Genomic DNA, 6,000 nt, shown 5'->3' on the forward strand with positions numbered 1-6,000 from the left:
AAGCGTTTCGATGACTTAAGATGTTGGAAAATGACACACAGACTTGTCTTGTTAGCTGATGTCTTATAAAGTCACTCTGCGGAGAGATCTCTATCCTTGAAGACCAAACCTTCATACGGCTGATTGATACTCAGTAATCACGTATTCATTGTATTACTGCACACAAACAGACTGCAACAGTTGACATGATTCACAAAATTGCGCTGAGTAAAAAAACAACACACACTCACACACACACACACACACACACGTCTCCGAGCGTTTCTGTCTACAGCTTAATTGACAGCCGTACATGTGACGCCCCATTGGCATCATCTAATGTTGCAGTTGTCAGTCACATTAAGGATTTAACAGCTCAGTAAGCTGTGACCAAAGATACATTTGAGAGAGAGAATGACAGCGTGTTGGCATACAGGGAGAAAGATCTGGAGCAATACATAACAATAACAAGTGGTTGCTCAGGAAAATCAGGTGTGTGATTATGAATCATTTAGGTCAGTGCAGGTGTTGTGTATTTCTCCAGGATTGGGTGAACAGACTGACACAGACACCCCAGCGTCTCAGAAATCTGCTCTCCTATCAAAGCCAAATGACGTCAAGAATGCTGTGTGTGTGTGTGTGTGTGAGTGTTTGTGTACTTGCAATCCATATGATTGCTCAGTGAGAAACGAGGGCAGTGCACACAAGTATAAATACACTCATAAATACGCCTGCAAGCACTCAGACACAGGAGGTAAGCTCATACATACAAAGTGTACTGTATGTAGGAGGGAGATATGGCTGCACAGAAACCCCAGCAACAATTCCACATCTACTTTGTTAAAGGCACCAGTGGAAATTGTTAAGAAACATAACTGAATAACTAGATTTTCATGCCAATATAAAGCCCAAAGCATCATCAGCTGTAGTTTTTACATTTGCTCAATCCGAGGCTTTTGCGGACAATTGTGTGGAGTGGTTAGGTAGTTAATGTAAGTACCACCGTGGCGCAGGAGAGTAGGGGAACATTCAAACTTCATTAAGAGAAATTTCAAGTAAAAACACACCGAGGAACCATGTGCACTGTTTGACTGCCAAGTGATTTCTGGGAAATGCAGCACAAAAACACCACAGCAGTGAACGTTTATCACCAAAAATAGCAAATCGGACCTTTCATATTGTTCTGACACAGTTTACAGTTCTACAGCTAACCTCTCGGTTTAGTCCCGCATAATAAATCTCTCAGTTCCTATTCTTTGGTCATCAACGAGAGAGAAGACACAACTGTTTACACTCATACGCACGCACATTCACGTTCACACCAGTTGCTTTCCATTATTCAGATGCCACTCAGAGGCCGAGCATGCCAACTGGTAACACGAGCTGTGACAGGAATGAAGCTCTACCATTCCCCACATGGTGACAACAGCACTAAGTAGTTTGCATTGGACGGGGCTGTGCTCTGGCATTAGCATAGTGCTGAAAACAGCTTCAGTAGTTACAGTGGTATGTGACTCATAATGTTGCAGTAGGGCTGAGTGATTGGGGTGAAATCAGCATCTTGATATTAATGAGAACGGTTTATTATGTCAATGTAGTGTTTAGCGTGATATGGGAGATGACATACTGTATAAAAGAATTAAATTCATGTTGAATCCAATGAACTCTATTCCTGCAGCGCCTCTAATGCGTACCAATTAGCACTTTTCTTTACATCTACACACAAACTAGAATATAAAAAAACAAGTTGTGAGCTGAGGTCGCTGTGATTGGGTTTTTGAGAATATCACTGGGCCTGGCCAAGAAATAGTTCCAACGTATAACGCCATATAAAACCCCAAGTTATTGTTTTTCCATTTCTGTTTTGGTATCCGTTGAGCTTTTGGACAGACCAAAGCTGACTGTTTCTCCCCGTTTCCAGTCTTTATGCTAAGCTAGGCTAACGGGCCGATGGGCTTGAACAACGCAGTCAGTTTGCAAACAGGCAAATCTCACAACTGCAGCTGTTTAAGCCATAAAAACAGAACAGCACAAAACCGTTACACCCACATATTTAACGTTAGATTAGATTAGATGTTGGCATGTTTAACATTTTGTAATCAGAGTCCCTATCTGTGTCTGTTTCACAGTTATGGCTAAAAGTCAATAACTGACTATTGTTTGAATTTCCACATCTGGATCGCGATCAAAATCTAATCAATCGTTTCTCAACACAAGGTCTGTCCACCACATTTCATGGAGATCTGCTCAGATTGCTTGGTTTTCTCTGACGCTGACAGACAGACAACCAACAGACAGGGGGACCCGATAAGGTCCTTGGTGGAGGTAATAGTTCCAGTCGACTGTCAGCAGAGTCTAGCCAAACCAGCTTTTATTTATTCATTCATTCATCTGAGACAGGATGTGTTAACAGATGGGAGTACACCAGAGCAACTTTGCGCTCTCTTTGTTGTGCAGCAGATTATCTCTGACTGTGCAACTTTGCTGTGTCTCTGGTGGGCACGGTGGCATGATTCAAACACTTAATGTGACTCAGAGCGAAGCGCTGCACCTGATGCCTTTCTGCGAGTGTAACCAAGGCAATGCCATGCTCAGGAGGCTTTGGCGATTTCATGTTGTTGTTCTTGTTGTTGTTGTTGTTGTGTTCCTAGAGAAAGTTACTGTGGTGAGAAAAATCAGCCATGAGTCAAAATATTACAAATCCCACCAGAATTAAAAGAAGGATACAGTGAGGACTTTATGTAACCACACAAATTTTGGACTTTCGAATACATTCCTGTCTCACTGCAATGTTCGCAGATTCTTTAAATGTACACCTCGCTCACATGGTGCCAGCATCCAAAGGTCAAAGCATAGATTTTTAGCGTGAGATGAAAACCCCAGCACAGGGTTAAAAGTTTCAGCGGGGCACTTGGCCTTTAAAGCTCCTAAATATGATGCTGTTTCTTGAAGTGAAAGCCTTAAAGCACCAGTTCAAAACAACCACTTAAGACAAAATGGGAAGACAGCAGAACAGCGCTCAGGATGGCTGTGTTTGTGGCACTGAGCGGAGACAACTCTTACGCAATATTAAACGAGACTCCATCCTAACTGTCAGGCAGTGTCAAACACAGACAGGGAAAAGAGATACAAAAAATCTCTCTTTTAATTACTCCGTGTTATATAAAAACTAATGATACACATAACTCAAGATAGCTCGGCTGCTTGCACAGCCCGCCTACAGCATGTGGCCTTACAAAGAAAGCACTGAAAATGACTTGACGGGCTGTGTCACCAGCTCGTTACTTTGTCATAGAAAATCAATATAAATTGGAACAGAAAAATAAAACTCGCAAGGAGATAAATGAAATCAACTCGTGGCTGTGCCACTGTTAATGACATTGTCTAATTTGCAGAGAAAATGACTTCTTCAGGGAAGACAACCGCATAAACAAAAGCTGAGGAGCTTTTTTCTGAAATATTTCGGCAGCAAGCACCGACTGGCAGATCTACAGTGTTAGACTGAAGTGAGGTGTTACAAGATAGTATTAATTACTATTTTATCACCCTGTGACAGGCTGTACTTTCTCTAAAATGTCATCCAGAGCAAAGAAAATTGTAAGAAAGGAGAAAATTGGCATTACAGTGAACTCCACCAGGAAGTGCGCTCTGAAGCTGCCATCCTAAAGGGTAACGTTCCCTAAAAGACTGCAGTCTGACCGCCAATTACAGGGCAGCTTTAGGTGACCTCCTACCTCAAACCACAGCTGTCATTTAGAGCCAACACTCAGCTCTCTCTTCAGTATTACCCTCTATAACCTGTGGCACACACACACACACACACAGTCATAATAAGTCCAGTAAGTGGCACCAGTGAAACCAGTTCAACAGTCTTTCCAAAACAGATTGTTTGGAACATTACAGAGGCACCAGTCCCCTTCCACTGGCTGTATAATAACCTGCAGCATGATACTGCTGAGCTTTTGTGAAGCAGCTCACTGTTTGCAGAGCTCTTACAGTTACGCTAAAACCTTTAAAGTTTCCTCCAGGGTTGTGGATAATAGGGGTAAAATGTCCGTCATACAGCAGCCCGAATTGTTCTCTCACCTCTGGGACACCCAAGCCGATGATGGCGGTTAAATTAAACGGCTCGCGTTACAGCGAAAAGACAAGAATGTCGACACGTGGAAGCTTTGACATCCGGCGGCACAGGGTATCATGTCGGGACGCTGAAAACCCAGCGATCGCAGTGGGATACGAAGCGACTGTAACCACACGCATTCAATGCTGCACTCCCTCGGCAGGATGATCCACTGACAAGTGTGAGCACAGTGGAATCTTTACATGACAGGCGTCGCGGGAGGCTGCCATCGATGTACACTCAGAACATCTTATTTTATGACAGTCATACATGCAGAGATGCATTGACTGGTACTTTTTCTTTCCCGAAGGTTTCCTGTGTCCTACCGCTTCAGCTACATCTCACACATTCAAAAGCCAAAGGAATTACAGTTAGAATCGCTGCTCACACGTCCTCTGGCTGCCACAGACTGGCTTCCAACTATTCTAAGATTTGTGAAGTGCAAGCAGCCGGTATAAAAGAGGAAAGATCAGAGCGCCTTGACGACAGGACAGTCACATGAAAGCACGGCAGGGAAAAGCCTGGAGAAGAAATGAGATGCAAGGGCCGGGGGAGGATGATGACAAGTGAAGGCAGAAGACGGGGGAGCGGGGAATGTGAAATATGACCATGATTAGCCATAATTAATTGTTCTTATACATAACGCTCGTATTTATGATATTTGATTACGTCTCGCACGGGTTTCTGGCCCAGGGGTGAGTCTATTCCCGTCATTTTAGAGGAAAACGGTCGAAGACATACGAGCGGAGGACAAAGGGTGAACCTTCTTTCCATCTCTCGAACTTTCTCCCTCTCTCTGTCATGTGAGCCTGGACATTTTAACTGAGTAACCTGTAGCATCTGGACCAAATCTGCTCCCTGCCTTTCCAAAGGGGACAGTGTGGCATGCCAAGCTTGCAAATCATGTGGAAATGTGCATGTAGGACTTAAATGACTGTCAGTACACATGCCAGGATGTTCCTGTGTGGTGTGCGCGAGTGTGGGCAGCCAAGTGTGAGAGACAGCGAGGGGTCGCGGTGGAACACTTTATGATAGCCTTGTGCATTCAACAGTGGTCGATTTTGCTCTGGAAACGAAGGAGGATGTAAAATACACAGATAAAACCCACATTTCTCCCATTTTTCCCGACCCAAGGGAGGGGAGCTTGTGTGAGCTCTGCAGGATCTTAAAAGAAAGAAACGGCAAAAAGAATAAACACGGAGTCTTTCTAAAAAGGCGGGTTGAGCGTTAGAGTTTATTGGCGTAACACTTGTAGTCTGGAGGCTTTTAACGATCCATTAAGTCGGGATATCAGATCAGAATACAGGCTCCCTTTGAAAAGAAGCCCTTTTATTTTCAGTTAAAATCTCTTCTGGCTGCCCACATTGTTGCCTGTGAACCCAGAAGATCTCTTTCTGCAGAATTAAGCCTTAGAACATGTGCTGCTCTTGCAATAATGGCACAAGCGATACTATCTTAACTCTCCAAAAGTGGAGGTTCTCATGTTTGGTCTTAAAATTCTCAAGTAACGGGACCCCTAAAAATCACAAAGATCTGGCCCTGGACCCGCTCTGAATATTTGCCCCACTGACTGAAGATTTCTGTTGACTTAGTGCTGAATTACACGGGTATGTAGAGTTTATACAGGAAGATTACAGTATTAGACTAAAATTAAACTAGTCTCGTTGCCCACACTGGGGGCATTTTCTATCAAATTGTATCATTGTGAAATCAGGCAACTCCTCATCCTGCTTGTGACACTGCTTCGACTGAAATGTTAACCCACTTTTGAGAGCACAAACAAGCCCACACAGGGGAAGAGAGATAAGGCTATTGTGCTGTGATAAATATTCCATCGGATCTGTTCAACGTGTTCTTTCAAAAGAAAAAAGTGGGGAGGGGAAAAAAAAAAAAAAGGGAAA

At 43.5% G+C, this 6,000-nt stretch overlaps 1 protein-coding gene across 2 annotated transcripts in view; it reads right to left on the bottom strand.

Annotated features, from left to right (window-relative positions):
• Positions 1-6,000, bottom strand: part of LOC118343574 (matrix metalloproteinase-16-like) — a 69,283-nt gene that overhangs the window by 62,547 nt on the left and 736 nt on the right. The window lies entirely within an intron of this gene.

This window comes from Morone saxatilis, unplaced genomic scaffold (assembly GCF_004916995.1).
Source record: "Morone saxatilis isolate NCDOM2014 unplaced genomic scaffold, NCSU_SB_2.0 Contig0, whole genome shotgun sequence".
Lineage (NCBI taxonomy): Eukaryota > Metazoa > Chordata > Actinopteri > Moronidae > Morone > Morone saxatilis.